The sequence below is a fragment of the Periophthalmus magnuspinnatus genome, chromosome 13 (assembly GCF_009829125.3).
Source record: "Periophthalmus magnuspinnatus isolate fPerMag1 chromosome 13, fPerMag1.2.pri, whole genome shotgun sequence".
NCBI lineage: Eukaryota > Metazoa > Chordata > Actinopteri > Gobiiformes > Gobiidae > Periophthalmus > Periophthalmus magnuspinnatus.
In genome coordinates, this window is record NC_047138.1 from 9,080,798 (window position 1) to 9,099,569 (window position 18,772).

Here is an 18,772-nt window from a genome sequence, read left to right on the forward strand (position 1 = left end):
ATGCGGAATAATTCAGAGTCAAGTTTGTAACAGAAATTCATCCGCTGTTTCCTCCGTGATACATATGTGGGATACGGTGTGTGTGCGGGGTGTCTGAGCTGCGTGTGCGGTGTGTGTGCGGTGTGTGTACCGTTGAGCTCGTGGAGCTGTTACTCCGTTACTACAGTGGGCTGGCGTCGCTAATGACCTGGCGCATGCGCAGAAGGCGCGGGCGCAGCCGTGGTTTCAGTGCTCGTTGAACAGGCGGTGGACCGACGGCCAACGACTGTTTCCACAATGTCATCTGCTTTATTTTAATGGATTACGAGTGGAGTTAAAACAACGTTGCGTCGTAAGGTAGGGTGTTTTCTTTTTCATCTCTCCTCCTGTATCACTCGTACAGCGCAGGTTTTTCAAAAGCGTCTGAAAGTAGCTAGTGACTGAAGTAAACCCTCGCCTCCAACACAAACACCCAACCTGAGGAACTTCAGTCTAGGGATTGAGTAGCTTCACCACTACCATTCCACTCTGTGAGTTTTCCTTCCGATCGGATCCAGGGCCTGCTCCTCTTCGTGGTTACTTGGCTATTAGCTTTCTATAACACCCATTTGTATGAAAGCTACTGCTCTTTGATCAAAATAATAAAGCAGTCTACAAAATAATACAAAATCTCCCCAACATCGTGGTTGCAATCCGCTTCTCTTTGTGCTCGGCAGGCTTTTGATTTGTAGTATTCTGTACATAAGTTAATCACAATTGTGGGGTCCAAGAGTAACCCGTAAAACTACAAGTTCCAGACAATAGATGCTTTGTTTGGGGGTTAAACAGCTAGCTATTTAGCCTGTACGAGCTTTGAATTTCGAGTAGTTGTGTTGCAACCGGAAGTTGTCTTGGTAAATGATTTGTCTCGAGTAGCCTACACCAATATTTGCTTTTGTTTCGGGTCCATGGCTCGATAGGTGCTCTTAATAAATGTCTGGTATGCAACATGTTGTGTTATATACAGATAGCTGTGGTTACAGAGGTCCCCAAATGCTGCATGTGTGTTTTATAAAGCTCCCTACAGCAGTCGGCGTGCTAATGCTGACTGAGGGCTGATTATGGCTGTACCTGTCGCTTCTTTTGGTGGAGACCCCCGGGTTTCTGTTGTATTCCCCAGACATCAGGAAATGACACGCGGCTATCAGGATGACGGATGTGCACGAGCAGCCCAGCTCTGCAGAGCTCTGCACCTCTGCACGTTTTCATGGCATCATTTACTCTGGATGGACACCAAGCGGAATCCATGGAATAATTATTTTCGATGAAAACCACCCATGAGAGAAAGCTGTTAGGTGACTTAGCTTTGTTTGTGGAGATCTGTATAACCATAGTAGGCATTTCTGTTGACCTCTGGACAAGTCGAGATTCCCAGCAATAGCTCTTGTTTTCTTGTTAGAATGGAAATGTCATTTAGAGACCCATTTCACGAATACATTATAATGCACAGACAGTGTCAGACTCTAATTTTATTTAACACACAAATATAATTTATAAGTATGCTCTGCCATACTTCCCATTTGTTATGACATTTAAATAATATTAATATTACAATTATTGTTTTCATTTTCAGTGGAAAAATATTAATATGATGGCTCTGACTTGAATCTGACTTGCATGTGTACAGTGTGTGCAGTAACACGTTACTACAAGTCTGTGATGATTTTCTATCTCTCTTTTTTTTTTTTTACTACCACTGCATGTCAATCCTGCCCACTGAGTGGTTTATGTTGGTGGTAACATTTCATCAAATCAATTTACTATTTTTTGTGACTCATCAACTGTTGGATTCTTGACAGTCAGCAGTTTCATTACGAGTGCACAAAGTAAGCTCGAATGTGGCCTTGAACTTGCTCTGTAGTAAACTCTAGCAACAGTGGCTGGCTTATGGCCCACATTACACATTTTTCTGTCAGACAATGCCCTTGTGGAAATTAAGTCTATTTGAATTATCGCTAATGGTGAAAATTGATACTAACAAATGAATGGCAGAATAGTTGCTGAGGTGAGAGTGGATGCACAGTGGTATCATTATAGATGACACACAGTGATGTTGCACTCCCTGAGTCTGGTCTTCGTGATATATTTACATCCTTTGAGGATTCTACTCATAAGTCTGCTTCTCAGTGTGAGGAGGTCTGAGATTTACAGGGATAGAGCGCAGCAGCAGGCTTCTGAAATGAGCCCATGCTTTACCACCCTTGTGTGGCTATAACACATCCACTCAGTAGGCAGTTGATCTATGAAGGCCGCCTCCTCATCCTCCCCCAGAGGTCAGATTCCCTCAAGGTGTTGTTTACCAATCTGCGAACAAAAATGAATCAGAGACTGGCGCTGCAGGCATTACATGATTGAAATGCGCTTGTTTAAGCAAACAGCTGTGTGTTTATTGATGTGATCGAAGATGGACTTCTGAGGCTAAATATATTACAGGGCAGTTCCTATAGCCTCGGCAGGGGCCCTGTCCTGAAGCCACATCCTTTTGCTCTGGACCTGTGTGCTGCTGTTTGACCGGGGTAAATATAGCCTGCTGCTTTGAGCAGAGGATAAACACAGATGTGGAGGAGCCCTTTCTTGCCACAGTTTGGCCTGGTCAGCGCTCATCTTGACCACAATGCACTTACCAGACCTTTTGGACAAGATTTTGACATTCAGTTCAATGTATAACTATTAATTTAAGATGATAGTTTGCTTAAAAGTGAAAGGAATAAATGCAAGGAAAAAGTAAAACAAAGTGCAACAAACATAGAAGCAGAAAACCAAAAGTATTGCTCTGGGATGGTGACTGCAGCCTGCACTGCGGTGATGGAGAGAGCCCACACTACCAAATGAACCTATCTCCATAACAGTAAGAGTGCTTATCACTCCTGCTTTGTAATGCCCCCGCTAATGTGTGCCTGAGACGTACAGTCGCTATGCACATTTTTTTAACAGCTTAAAAGGCTACTTTGTTGTTTGTTATCAAGTTCAATAGTACAGACAAAATAACAAAATAAATTATTGTTACACTACTGTATTCCAGAAAAATCCTACCTATACCAAGCTCAGATAACAGTGAACGTAATTTTATTTCTTTCCTTCTTTGCATGTTAACATTCATGATCTTGTGTCTGCCTCTGTCATATATAGAGATGCACCAATATGATACTGGTATTAAATATCAGCACCAATGTTGAAAATTTGGGTGGATCGGATATCAGCTTACATTTTGGCTTATTAATTAATGTAGAGACGATTTACTGGCCAGTGTTAGCCAAAAATGTCTTATAATATTAGACGTATATTTTTACATAGCTGTTCTGTTGTCACTGAAGTTTATCTTATCCTGTTTGTGTTTAAAGGAAATAAATTTAAAATAGATATATAATGACTGATATCGGGTATCAGCCAATACTTAAAGCCTTAATATCAATATCGGCATCGAAACTGAAACATATAGCGATGCACCAATACAGATTTTTTGAGTTCACTGGCCTCTGCCGGCAGGTGCTCTGTCTGTGCACAGTGAGGCCTGTTGTGTGTGGCTACATGACCAAAATGTCCTGGAAAGAGGAAATCCTGCACGGAAGCCCTGGACAAACAGCTGATTCTGTCTCCATCTGTTTTTATGGAGAGATGACCATTGACCTTGGCTGTCCCACTTCCACTGAGGCCCAGCCATTACACACCTGTTAGATCATATGCTCATGTTAACTGTCTGAGCCTCATCATTAATGTATCACAATATTACATGTGTTTAGTGTATGCTGTTAAAGACGCTGTGCCTTTTGTCTTGTCTCTTTTTTGTCTTATTTTATCTTCCAAAAACATGAAAAACTGTTTAACAGTTTAAAGTTATTCCTCAATTTCCTAACACATTTCCAGCATCCAAATGATTTATTGCAATAAGTTTATAGGTGCACTTCACAACTTCCTGAGGCCAGAGTGAAGTTTTGCCATTACTGTAATGCTTACAACAACTTGCATGCTAAAGGCACACTTCCTCAAAGAGGATATCATTGGATACTTCATTGTGATATCAATTATTACGCCAATTAATAGCAAAATATGGTCTGATCTGAAATAATAATTCAATTCTGCTGTGAATGATACAGGGGCTTGGTCTTCCGCTCATAAAAAGAATTTTAAAAAGTATCTAATCTAGAGTAATCTACAGTTTTTCATGAGCCTTTTCCTGAGTATCAAAATTGAGTTTGACATTTTAATATTATGACATGTTAACATTGTAAAAGCTAAAGTAGCAAAATTGTTATTTGTATAATGATAATGTCTGAAGAAACTATAGGCCTGTTCCCTCCACCTGCCAGTGGCCATGATGTTGTGTCAGATGGTGTAAATTACCTTCCAGCAGGATCTTAAAGTGACTAAGGCAGCACTGCTTAAACTACTTTTCTGTGTAAATGAGAAAGTATTCAAGGCTTGTTTCTGACTCACGCACTGAATCACTCTTGTACAATAGCTTTTATCTTCATCTTCCCCTCTACGTCAAATGCGCCAATGAGATTTGAGTAATGCGTGTATAGTCACTTCATTGTATCTTCCTAGAGCAATAAAAGCTTCCTTGTTGTTCTGACGGCTTGTTAAAGTCCATCTGTGTTTTATTTGGAGCATTCCCGCCTGATGTTAGAACAGGAAGTGGCTGAGCTATGGAGGATGCGTGCAATGGTGGCCATGAGTGGGGGCACCAGGAATCACACAAAAGGAATATCAGCAATGCTATTACATACTTGATGCTGGAAAAATGCAACACAGATTAGAGTGTGTTTTATGACTTCGTGGTCAAATCTCAAAGGTAATGTTCATTGTGATATAGGACTGGATATGACCTGACATAAAAATGTGAGCTGTGCGTTGTTTTATGCATTTTTTTTTTTTTAGATTTTTGAACATTGTTGGTGAAATAATAGTGAAAGCTGAATTTGCTTGGTTATAATTAATGAACCTATAATTTTGAAACCATTGGCAGTTATATAAAGTACAGTGGTTTCTTTAATTTTATGAGTACAATTTCCATTGGACTATACAATCTCCTCTCTCAAATTAGGTTTAATATAAAATGTCTATATTTAGTCCAGTCATAAGCTAAATCTAATTCCTCACTCTTATCAACCTAAGACAGCCCTGTTATCTCTGCACTCAGTATACTGGCGAATAAAGGGCCTAAATGAGTAATAAAACTGCTCTGATACCACATGCTATTTCACTTTTGCAATGGAAAGTAGTGTTGTCATGATACTAAAATTTCAAACTTGATTTTAGTATTTGTTTTTTGTTGCCTAACCAGTCAGTCTCTTCTACATTCTTATAGAATCCAGAACAGTCTGGAATCAGACCATAGAGCATGAAAAAGCCATGTCCAAATATAGGACGGTCCGACCACAGCTGCTCATTTGTATCACGCATCTTTCAAATGCAGAAAACATCCTTGCGCAAAATTCTACCATTCATAGCAAAATCTATAACTTCTTTGAGATAAATGAGCTAATGAGATAAATAACAGCGTTGTCCTTTAATTGTTGATTCTGCTGAAATCCGCTGTTTCTCAGGCTGCCAGGTTTGTTTTTACCGGAGTGAAGCATGCCTCTCTCTGATTGGGTAATCTCTTGTCTATCACACATTTGGAATCAGGGAGACAGTCTTTGTAAGGTTTTGTCAAAGCATGTGGATCTGTCTGGCCAGGTAATGCTTTTTGAGGAAAAGGTTTGAAACTCGATTGCAATACCATGATGTTAATATTAATAAAACTAATATTATTTTTATGTTAATTGTCTGTTTTTATTATCTCATCTTAAAGGAACTGTACCAAATTTTTGTCATGTAATAGAGTAAAATTTGTACAGATTCTAAAAATCGCTCTTAGAGTAAAAAATTAGACCCCTGTGTGCTGCCAGCATAAACAAAACCCTACTCTGTCATTTGAACGTTATGAAAGGACTTATAATTCAATGGTGGGGAATAACTAGGATGCTATAAATGCATAACAGAAGTGAGAAATAACTTTAGACTGCCGTAAACTATTTAAAATAAACTAGTTTAGTTTTTCATGTTTTTAAGATGTTAAAACTCTTGTACATCACCTTTTAATATCTTCGTGGGTTTTTTTCAGTATTAATACTGCAAATTGAGTATCTAGTTTTGATACTTTTTGACAGCCCTCGAGGAATGAGAGACCTCTCCAGTTGTACTGTACCAGGAGGACAGGCTAATATCCTATTGTCTTCTATATTGGAAGAGTGTTGAAAAGTTTATCCACGGGAATGTTTACTTGTGCACAGCAGCGTGGACATCCCTGTGAACTGTCCCTGTGGAGATGTCTGTAGAGGGAGGCAGCTGAAGTTTGGGTGTTTCTTAACACAACAGTTACGCCTCTTATCATCGTGGGAGAGGGTTCGAGGGATAACCTGATAAGTTAGAGAGAGGAGCAGTTAGGGCAGTGCCGGGAGGGAGAGCTCTGTTACAAGAAACCGCCTCATGTTTGGGCTCATCTTCCTCCTCTCATTTCCTCTCTTTACTGATTCATCCTCCCTTTTTGTTCAGCACTTTCTCAACGAGCTTTAGTCAATGATGTTTTAGGGGGTTTATTGAGAGATTTACCTGACAGTATAAAATAAAATGAAGCCCTGATAAAAGCAATGGCTCTCCCAGTTAGGCCAGTGAATAAAACAGAAGTGAGTCCCCCTGCCTTGTTCAAAAGTGCAGAATAAAAACCTTTCAGTCGTATGCACAGCTAAACAGAACTGTTTTGAGCCTGGATTTAAACATTGTCAAAGTAGAGGCCTGTCTCACAGTGGACATTTGTTTACCTGCTGCTCCAGGTGTGTGCTGTGAAGGACACTTATGACTTATGATTTATGACTTTATGTTTTATTTTTTCCAGACATTTCTGTCTTGCATTCACAATGTACACAGTAAAGAGAAGGAAAAAAGAAAAATAACATAATTCAGCATTCAGCATCACTGTATGAAGTTATAATTTTCTTTTTATACAAACTTTTGAAACTGCTCAAATTTCTATAATCTTTGATATCTTCATCTTCCACACATTTACTCCAATAGCTGAAATACAGTGCTGTTTTACATTTGTTTTAACCCTTGTTTTTTAAATACCTCATGCCCTCGACACTCACTCAATTGACCCTTGACATTTTTGCTTAGTTTCAGCACAAGACAGAAAGACATTATGTCACTGTGTCAAGCTGTCTTTTTACAAAGCACTATGGACACACGTCTTGGCTCAAGGACAACACAATATATTGCGTTCAAATTCACAATTTTGTGTTGGCACAATTAACTTATGACAAAGGCTGCAGTTATTTAGATGATAGAATTTCTGTCTTTTTTAGAAATATCTTCTAACTGTAATTTAGACCTCTACAAATATGCTGTGAAATGTATCTCATTCTTGTATTAGTATTATCAGTTCATATTATTATTTCAAATGTTAATGCTGAATCATTGATAATGTGAACATAATCGTACTTTTTTATAAGATTATGTTCAGCCACTGTTTTGCTCATTTCAGAGGCAAAAATGAGCAAAACAATGGTTAGCTCACCCTCTGAAGTAACACTGAAACTAATTTCTGTGGTTTCTAATTCATCTTTACTTATTAATCAAACATCTTAGTGTGTAAACAAATTACCTGATAATAAAATTCAGTATATTCAGAAGGAAGTGAGACTAAATGTGCCCCAAATCCAGTTTATTGTGAAAGTGCTTTGTCCTAAAAAGAAACATAGAGGTGATGTGACATGTTTGCCATGTCTATACAAACACGGTGATGTGTTGTTGCAGTCCCTCTGAAGCTGAATTTGACGCTGCTCCAACAGACACACCTCTTCAGTTGTTTTTACGAGCCAAATTCCACCACAGGACGCCGGCCGGTGTCAAGCCAGATGCCTAAGATAGTTTTGAGAGGCTGATCTTACAACACGAGTAAAGCACAGTGTCACTGATCATGTGACTTGTAAATCAACAACTGCATGTAAAATGTGACCCATATTCTATTTCCAGAAAGAAAAACGGTGTGGATTTGACCTCTAGACGCGAAGATTGCTGCCATTCAGATCCCGTGTCTCTATTGAACGCTCAAATGGCTCTTTGCATAGGGTACAATGCGTCTATTGGCTAAAGGGACCACACCTTGCTGCTGTAATCCTCTTTGAGTGAAGACAAACCCCTCTCTATAACGTCTGGTGAATAGGCTGTTCACCTGTGCTCACCAGCTGCCCTTATGTGGCTCAGGTTTGTCCTCTGTGGACTTCACCATCACTAAGCTGCTGCTGTACTCAGACTAAAGTGTAGTACCACTCAAATCTAAGACGTTAAGACTCAGTCTTAACGTCTTACTAACAACTCTTCAAGATAATAACCAAGTTTTGATGGTTATAAATGCCTCAGCTAGCAGAGACTGAAGAGGCTGCAAAATTAATTACGATTGAATTGAAACTGCTGTAGCAAAGGATACATTTATTTGATAATAAAATGTCCTGCAGTTTGGACCTCCACAAACACACTGTAAAAACATTTTATTCTTGAATTTGTTTTGCAGTTCATATCTGTCAATATGTTATTATACCGTTAATCCTCCTGGACTTGTTTGAACACCGACTGTAAATGACTCTTGATTTTGAAGAATTAAAGGCAATTGTAAATTGTGCAAGCCTTGACTGAACTCCACATGATCTTGGTGCATTCGGGTACAGAGCGCTAAGTTGGCAGTGGCCTTTTGAAAAATGTGCGACTGGTGTTATTTGCTCTGGCCCTGTTCCCCTCACTCAACGAGCATTCTTCCTTCTTTCTCACACGGCTGGTTTGTATAGTGCTTTTTGCTGCTCTGTTTTATTGGAGTCTCAATGGACCTACTGTACTGTGTTTGCTCTCCCTGCTCTCAGTCCTGCAGACAAACAGTGGCTGCTCTCTCCAGGGCCTGCTCCACTCAATGCTACGGTTTAATCGTGCCTCAAGTTACGGCACTGTTGGCTTGGGACATTGTGTGAGAAGTGGGTGAGGGCCTGGTGCACTGGTGTCCCCTTCATGCAAAGACTAAAGAGAGCCATGGAGGCAGGAATAATAGTGGATGCTTTTTACAGTTGGTGAAGTTGGACTCGTAGACCCAAAATCGCGCAGCCGTAACAGTCTAATTTGAGTATTGTGATTCTCATTAGAATTGCCTTTTATCTTTTCAAATCAGGATTGAGTTCACACTGCACATTTTAAACACTGAGATATGAAATGCTAAACTAAAACACAAGTATCACATAGACTTACATGCATACATATTGCTGAGTTCATTACATAAATAATGACTGCCTTTACATTTTGCAATCGAATATTTGATCCATTTGTGATACATTGTACTGTCCTGATCATTTTGATGTGCTCTGATGGCCTCTGCTCACTTCTATTGGACTTTCTGTTGTGGAAATCCTCAGCTGGGTTTGGCAGCTAAAGGCAGAAGAGGGGAGTGGGGGAACGATTAGAGATGGGGTGCGTCTTAACCCACTTACCACACCATACTGAGTCTTTGCCAAAACAGTGAGCTTGTGCTTTTAATCCCCCAGTAGTTCAGTCTGAGGGTTCTATGCAGCTGTCTTACTTTCCAGATTTCTATCTTTTTGTTCATGTTTCTGTTTAATTTCTGGGAGTTTCCTGATCAGAACTGTGAGGAGTAGCCCAGCTCTGTAGTGGGTTTCCTGGTTGGCTGCAGCCTTGTCTGCCTGCAGGCCTGTTTATCCACCCCTCTCAGACTGCTCCAGTGCTGTGGATATCTGGCCTCTGCCCCAGGGGTCCAGCTTGCCTCCACTTTGAGCTCCTCTTTAGCTCACAGGCAGCATCAGCAGTCAGTCCCCCACACACTGCCGACCGCTGCCTCTTAATAAAACAGGCTCCTAGTGCTACGTTCCTCGCATTCTTCATGTGCGGGCCGTCCTCACATGCATGGCTAACTTGGATAGACCATTAACACTGCTATGAAAAGAACAAAGCTCTTACTATGTAGTCGTTTAAATGTTTGTAGACCACAATTTTGCAGTATTTTTTGGTTGGTGATATAATAATGGTTTTGTTGCATTTTCAAGTATTTTACTTCACCAGCATTTCTTTTATGTTTCCTACAGTTTGAATGTAGCTTGTTGATGTAATGTAGGGGCAAATAGGGCATGGCTGACTCAGAGGTGGGGGTGTGTTGTGGATAGTGGAGCTGTCTTTATAGCTTTACGTCTGCTCCCCCTCTTCATGCTACAATTGGGGTCAGTGTTATTTCTGCATTTTAAAGCTCCTTTGACCAAATGAATCACACCTTTTTTGTGTTAAACTCTTATGATAGCTATCTTGTTTGACCTTGTCGTTCAGAAAACTGGTTTTATTCACCCTCTGTATCTCCTGACATTGTTTGTCTTCACAAACGTCGGCTGTGGGAAATCCCCACCCCCACCACCCGTTAAGAGGAGAACAGACAATGAGGTTTATTAACAATGGCTGATTTCTACAGTGAATGACACAACTGTCTGAGGAGAGATCAAGTAGAGGCCTACTGTGTAGAGCTTGTAAGATCACATATGATCACATATGATGGCAACTCTTAAACTGCTCACCAGCAATCAACTTCTGCAGCCTGTAGTGTGTACATGTTTTCAGACAACTGTACAGTCTCTTGGCATAAGCATCTTGTCTTCTTTAGGATACTGATTACTCACAAATGCTAAGTGACATTATTTGAACTTACTATGTACTTTGCATTACATTGTGGAAAAAACAATGTGTAGTTGCAGAAAGGCTAAAGGCTGTTGTAGTGGTCATTGATTTTTTTTCCCCCATTTTGTAAAGTCGTGTTTACAGTATACACATTTTTTTTTTACTATACCCCAAATATACAAAATCTCTTAAATCTGCATGCTTTGCTCCTCAGTGGCCCGGTGAATGCAAACACATTTAAATGTGAGTTCTGTCCATGAGCAGAGCTGCAGTGACATGAAGCAGGGCCGGGCCGGGTAAACAGATGGCCCCACAGTCTTCTACACTTTGAACCATCTGCACCGTGAGTGACGTAGACACTTCTAATGTCCATGCCTCACACCTGCCCACTAAACTAAACCTGGACACACTCAATTTGGTGCTCAATACACATTTCTGCACTCTGTTCATTGATCATTTTAGTCTACATTATCTGTATGCTATGTGCTACACTGCTATAGCTCCATAAAAGGTTATTTACAGTCGTTGGTGGTTATATGCACAGCTGCCTGGTCCATAATTACTGTATGTAATCCTGTATCAGTCACTTAAGGTGCAGGTGGTTGCAGCCTGTTTGAAAGTGAGCCTGTATAAACCAGTCAACATCTGCCTTCTGTGACCTTTTCCATCTGCTGCAAATCAAATGGCAGTTTCATAGGAACAAACATGAATGACTTCTGTAAACTCAAGTGGTGTGATTACATTGCCATTGTGTGTGTGTGTGTGCGTGTGTGCACGCGTACGTGAAAAATTATGGCTGATAAACCTGTGATGATTTATAACATGGAAGTGAGAGCACATCTTTTGCATGCATCCAGCGCCCACCAGTGTTCTTATATTGCTCATCTCTCCTCCTGGTGAGTGCATAAGAAACACCTGAACTAAAGTATGCTTTAGTTTCACTTGAGCTCCACCACACCGCTCTGTGTGTAAACGTCAGTAGATTGTGTACACACACTGACATGATGAACTGTACATTTATTATAATGTTAAATGTTTCCTCTAGACCTCAGACCCCATGTTTTCTGTTTTGTGTTGCGATGTAGGCCCACACTGAGTGTGCTTTCTGCTGGAGGTGTGTGAATCAGTGAAACAAATGTCATGGTTGCACAGTCATTACTATTGTACAGGCTTCTGCATGAAGTAGTATTTCCTGTTAGCCAAGTTTTCAACTGCATGCACCTTTATTTGGACTTGGCGTTGAATGGTTTGAATCTATTCATGTGAGTGAAATGTTGGACATAATTTTTTTGGAGTATGCCTGAACATACTTTGAATAGTGATTTGCAGTGTACATGGTTTAACACACTGAGGCATGAGTCAAACTTGAAGATTAACAGTCTGTGGTTTCACTGAGATTAAAATGAGAGCCACTGTGATTACTTTGGCTTTCTCTGATGTCTGAGGCCACTTACCCTTGTTGTTTACTTCAATCCACCATGATTGTAATCATCTTATCATATATAAAATACTTACTATTAAATAACACTAGGCCAAGGTGGAGCAAGGCAAAGCAGACAGTCAGCAAACTGCTGTGGAAATATTGGAGCTCATACTTTAGGGTTTCCCCGAGCCTTCCATACTTTACATGCCTCTTCTTTGGCTCCCTTGTATTTGTTCACATTTCATTTTCTTTGGCTTAAAGGGAATCTTGTACTGTATCTCCCTCCACCTGACCGCTGGAGCAGTGTTTGAAAGTGTGACGTTTACATACATTTACTGTGGACTTTTTTGCTCCTTTTCTTCTAGTCTAGTGCTTTTCTACCAACTCTGGGCTGGTAAGTCTAAATATACGATGTGGGGAGCTCAGACTTTACAAGCTCACTGTAGTGGTTGGCTGAGCCATGGCTGAGGGAGGAACCAGGGAGTGGTGGATGTGTTTCTAATTTCCTCCAAACCTCCAGCTCCTCTCTCGTCCCAGTGGCATATAGAAGTGGCATATAGAAGTGGCATATAGAAGTGGCATATAGAAGTGGCATATAGAAGTGGCATATAGAAGTGGCATATAGAAGTGGCATATAGAAGTGGCATATAGAAGTGGCATATAGAAGTGGCATATAGAAGTGGCATAAGCCTTGTAACTCTGGTCTTTTGACCACAGCAAACTCCAAATTATTTGTTTCTAAAATTCTGGAATATAGTTAATTTAACACAACAATACATTTTACTAACAAAGTCAGTGACACATACAAATACAAATGTATACCTTCTGTCCATGGGCAAAAAGAGTCGAATGGGCACACAGTCAAAACAATGAGCCTGTGATGTTTTATTTAATAAGTATTATTAAATTACATACTAACTACACAATAATAAAATGTTTCACCAAGCAAGTCTTGTGATATTGTGCCTGATTTATGTCTTGTTTTTGAACTTGCCCTTTACGTCTGCTCTTGTTTGTGCTGCCCTCATTTATTGCCTCCAGGCTCAGGCCTTGACTCTTGTGAGTCTGTGATAAACATGTGACAGGAGTGAGCGGCGTGCACACCCCCTGTACGCCCCCCCATCCCCAACCCTCCTCTATGCCCCCTCATGCTGAGGGCACCTTCCAGCTCCACTTTGAACCTAAAAGGTTGTGATGGCACATGGTACATATCTACCTGTCCTCCTCAAGTAAGGCCTGTTGTAGCTCTACTTGATTATGGCACAAATATAATCATAAATTACGATTATAATGCATTTCAATCACTTATGTGAATCGATTACTTCTATTCTTTCAAATCTGTAGAAAAAGTCTAACCTAATATATTTTACTAGGAATGTTTTGTGACACTTGCGAATAGATGTTTCACAAAATGTTTGTACTTAAATAGAGTAATAATTAGTTATTTTTCTTTGTATTGGAGAACACATGTGATTATATCATGTAAACGTATCATACAGTGCACATAAAGGGTTTTCATAAATTTAATAGTGAAAGTAACAAATGATTCACTTCATATTTTCAATGTTCCTCTTTCAGTAATAACATGTTTTTGTTTAGTGACTTGATGCAACTGGCCTGAAAAAAATCCCCAGGAGCTTTTAGGATTTCACCAACATTAGAGGCGCCGCCCGGAAATCTTCTGTTTTGATTTGACTGCTGTATCTCTCAGTATCTGTCTGATCTGAGCCAAGCGGCACATGCTGGGCCCAGGCAGCTTCCCAACACCAGAGAAGAACTACCGTAATGTCATTCCTCTTTATGTAAAATCCTGAGTTTACTGCACTGTCTATGGCAACGTAACGTATGTCAGTTTGGAGTCCATTGCAAAGTTTGTCACTGAAAACCAACCCAGTCCTCTGGGAGTTGGTTTTCAATGGCACTATTGAAACAAGAAAAGTGGAAAAAAGACCAAGTCCATGTGAGGTGGGTCGGGTAAGAGCTGAGGCCCCTCTTTGTGTGATGACCCCATTGCTCCAGAGGCATTGTGGGTGTACTGTGTAGTGTTTAGCAGAGACATTTATGGGACAAGTTAAAAACAGTTCACGCAGCTACTATCTGTCATCTGCTTTTAAAGGTGTAATGTCACCAAGCACCATGCCCACTGTCAGACCAGGCAATGTTAACAGCTCATATTTGTAAGGCTGCTGCTATGGAAAATAGTAATTTTTGTTATTATATTAAACATTTTTTAAAGTTTAAAATTTACACACCAGGCCATATTCTTAAACATTTCATCCTCAAATGTTTACAGATCCCAACTTTATTTTTAATATTTAATAATTTATTAATTGCATTATACTGATAACTTGTACTTGTAAAAGCTGATCACTCCTGAGCAGGCTATGAACAGAATGAAGATTTGTAGTTAATGGCCTTCAATAACAAAAATTAATATACACCGTAGTTTCACACTGATCATTATCATTATTTAGACTGGACTTTCCTTGTCGCACTGGATCAATAAAGTCCTGAGCTAATCTGTCCTGTTCTATTTATAGTGGTCTGTAATGTGTTGAACAGAGCCATGGCCTGTCTCCAGCTCTTTGGCACTCCTCTCCCGCTGCAGTCGCTCGCTTAAGATCTCATCATTTAGACTTGTTAGTCTGTCATTGTCCCGATAAAGTTACAGGGAGCTCTGGCTCGCATAGATGACAGTGTCTTTCCTAACTGTGTCAGTTTACTAACCCTTATGTATGCTATGGATGGGGCTAGGAGATAGGGCAAAGCTATTAATAATAACAACAGTTACAATAATTATAATGATTATTTTTCAGTTAGATTTTATTTCTTATAGCCTAGTTATAATAGATCTTTTACAACAGCTTACACAAATGAGTGCTTTCCAGTTGCTTTTTTTTTTCTTCTCAAGTCTGAAATGTGCTCCAAACATATTTGTAGACCTGTCTGTTAAAGTGCCCCAAGCAAATCAGATTTGATCAGTTGAATCATGTTTGATTAATTGCACATCTTAATATTTCTATTAATATATAAAGTTAATATCTGTTTTTGATCAAATTATACCTCACACGTGATCCCGCAATCTGCGTTTAATCTCAGAGTTTGCATTCACAAAACACAAAACGTCTTTGAATGAATAAATGAAATAATACGATAATGAATAAACTAGAATTAGTTTTAAAGTTAAAATCGATCAAATAAGCATATTAGAAGAAAAAATGTGTCGCTCCATTAGCTGGACCTTTTCATTCAACACCTCGATGATTAGTCAGGGACTAACAGTTGTGAACAAAGATGAGTCACCTGTCATTGACACTGACCCCAATGACTTGGGGTGACATGGGAGAATTCTTTGTATTGACAATTATGTTTTATATTTTAGTTCATCAAGACCAAATAAAAATGCTCCTACGAGAAAATGCTGACCCAGGAAAGACTTTTGCAGATTGTTAATTGTTGTCATAACAATTGAAAGTAGATGACTCATCTTTTGTATAGAGTCACCTAATTCCAGGTAATCCCAGATGATCTTTTTGTCGCCTGGCTAGTAACCATATAAATTTCTCATAGGTTACGGTACTTAGCACTAAGTACGGGAGTGCCTGGGGGAACCTCACCCAGACACCGGGAGAAACGTGCATACTCGGCACAGACCCTTTTTGCTGTGAGTTTAATCAGAGTAATGCTATGATGCCTTTAGCGTATGGTCATTCATAGTCAGACTACATTAGACCCAATCAGTTAATTGGATACAAACTGTGGTCAGCCACCATGGAGGATTCAAGGTTACGGTTTTGTTTGTTTTTCCTGATCTTTCGATAATAATTAACAACTGTACAGGATATTTCAGTATAATGTGGTTTAAGAACAGAGAGCCTGTGCATTGTGCAGCAGTGTGTCTGCACAGTAAGTGGTGGATGCTGCCGCGATGTGCCTTGTTTGGTATTATTTACAGCTCTGCTCTCAGGTGCTGGGTCCTGATTGACTGTGGCCCACCGCCTACATCCTGTGTCTTTTGTTGGCGCACCTTCCCGTTTCTATGGGAACCTGCAGCAGCATAGCCATCCATAGCTCAGGAGCATTTCTAAGAGGTTTGGTCTATTGACCATATGTGGTGGTGCAGTTTTATGCATAATTTTATTTTGTATACAGTTTTCAAGCGAGTAATTATTCTGAGGATTTGAGAAGGGAAGATTAAAAGTCATAAATTTGCTTACCATTTAAATGCAGTACCTGTGTTTTATATTAGCTTAGGTTGTTTTCACACTGGCACTAGCTAGATCGACGTGAAAAAGCATTTGCTCCGAGTGCTGTGCACTTGGGCCACTGTGAACCCAACAGTCACATTCTGGACCGCATTAAAAGCGCTCCGAGCGCGCTTGAAGTAAGTGGTCTCGGAGCGGCTCCACTCGCACTTTGGAGCGAGGCAAGTGCGGTGTGAACACGGCCAAACTCGGGCCGACCTATGCAGTCCGCAGTGCAAGTAAAAGTGCTTGGAATTGGATAAAAAAAAAAAGCACTGGGATCGTATATAGTTGTATGAATGGGCGCCGCAGAGCTGCTGTTTCACATGTTCGTCTGACAAGGCAATTTGGATCAACTTAATATCAGCGACAGTCTCCTCCTGCCTTTGTCTGCACAGGGGAGAGTGGGTCTGTCTGTGTCGTTCAAAAAGCTTTTTCTTCTCCGCCACCAGCGCGTACAGTTCTCACGGTGTAATTAGTCACAGGGGAAAGAAAAGATTATCATGTATAGCAGAAGCAAGCGCGTGCATGTATATTTGGTCTGCTTGAAGCGCGTTCTGCGCTGATGGCCTCACTCATGGTGTTTGGGGTGAATGATGCGCGGTGTATGTGAACAAGACCGACACAAAAATAAACAAAACTACACCTAGTGTGCACTAGGGTCGCGCCGCAGAGCCACTAATAAGTGTGAAAACGACCTAAAAGAAATCAAGTGTGCCAGTCTGTGTGAGTGAATGGTGCAGCCCACCCCCTCTGCAGGGGGTACACTCCTCCAAAGTACAGAGCTTATTATGATATCCAGTATCATTCAAGGATAATATGCAAATTAAACTCTCACAGTATCATACTTAATATAACCTTTTTTGTCACAAATGTGTTTTTTATCAGTAGATAGTGGAATTGGTGCCTAATCAGTTTTATCTGTGCAATCATTGTTTTGTCTGGTTACTTTACGCACCGCTTCAGTGGATGTCTTTTTTGAAAAGTCTGGCATTTACATGCACTCAGGAGGTCTTCAATGAAATTGTTATGACTTTTTCTGTTTACATTGTGGTACCCCATACTTTTAACACAGTACAACCATTCTGAGTAGCTGTATACAGTAATCTCTTAAATGGAGCCTCTACTGCAGCAAAAGTTGTGAAGTTTTCACTTGCAATCTAATTTGAGTCCCAGTGCAGCTGAATGAAACTACTGCCTCAAAACGAACTGATACAGCAGATGGTTACTTTAAAGGTCCTATATTACACAAAACTGACTCTTGTGAGCTTTAAGCCACGTTAGAATATTACCTCATCTCATCAAAAACATATCTGGAGTTTTGTTTCATTCACACATGTTTGAGTAACCCTTTATTATTTATTTGTTTACATCTTCAAAGCTCAAAATGCTTGTAGTTTTCAAGTTAACAGCCACCTTTTACCTTTTGTAGAGATAGGCAATTTCCAGGCTGAAATCATCTAAATGATGGTGTATGGACTTTTAGAGTAATATAGGCCCTTTAATGCAAAACACTCAAATCCTCATTGATCCTTTCAGGTCATAGACCTGGACACAGTGTGTTCAGTGGAAGAGTAAGTGGACATCTAACGATTATATTGATTAAAATTGTATTTGTTAGATAGTAATCAGCCTCCCCCTAAAGACAAGATGTCAGCAGCCCCCAGTTCACCTTTCAGTATCTGTCAATAATCCACCCCCAAAATATATATGTTCCCCTTGGTTCTCATTCTCCTAGCATATCTTTGCTTGTGTAGACATACTTGATTTGCTCTAATGCCTCCTGTGTACAAACCCGTTCAGACACACTTGAGTTGTTGTAATGCCCCCTGTGTGCAGACCCCTGTGAGGACACTCTTGAGTTGCCCTAACGCACCCTGTGTGCAGACCCCTGTTTCTTGTGTGAGGCATACAGTGTTAATGCAGGGTATCTTTGCTGAGGCCACTGACTGCCCCAGGGCATCTTTGCTCTGTCTCCACAGCAATAGACAAATCAGTCCAGTGGACCCAGTGTGCGTGAAACCCATCTCATCTGCTCTGCACACGCCCTTGTTTACGACTACAAACTTTTATGTCTTTGTCAGAACTGATAAGAAATTTTTACAATAATCAGGAATTTTCCTTTTATGGTTGTGAGTAATGTACAGGGCGACAGCAGCAGTAGAATAGTAACGGCAGCTTTCACAGTTCAATGATGGAACCACTAATCGATTATAGAAAGTATTTATGAAAAATCTAAGCTTTAATATTTAGACCACCTTAGATGAACCTGAATCAAGGTATATTTTTATTTATCAATTTTACTTATTAGTGAATACATTGTGATTACTTGCATGTAAGATCATCACTCAGATTCTTCAGCATGCAGATGTTGCTTTTGCTGGTGTGACCC

At 40.2% G+C, this 18,772-nt stretch overlaps 1 protein-coding gene across 2 annotated transcripts in view; it reads left to right on the forward strand.

Annotated features, from left to right (window-relative positions):
• The first annotated feature begins 196 nt into the window (after positions 1-196).
• Positions 197-18,772, forward strand: part of sipa1l3 (signal-induced proliferation-associated 1 like 3) — a 34,341-nt gene continuing 15,765 nt past the window's right edge. Inside the window, exon 1 of one of the 2 annotated variants that reach the window (XM_033977050.2) lies at positions 197-336. The gene's annotated coding sequence lies outside the window, so the exon portion shown is untranslated. The remainder of the gene's footprint in view (positions 337-18,772) is intronic. The other variant, XM_055226146.1, reaches the window with a different exon arrangement.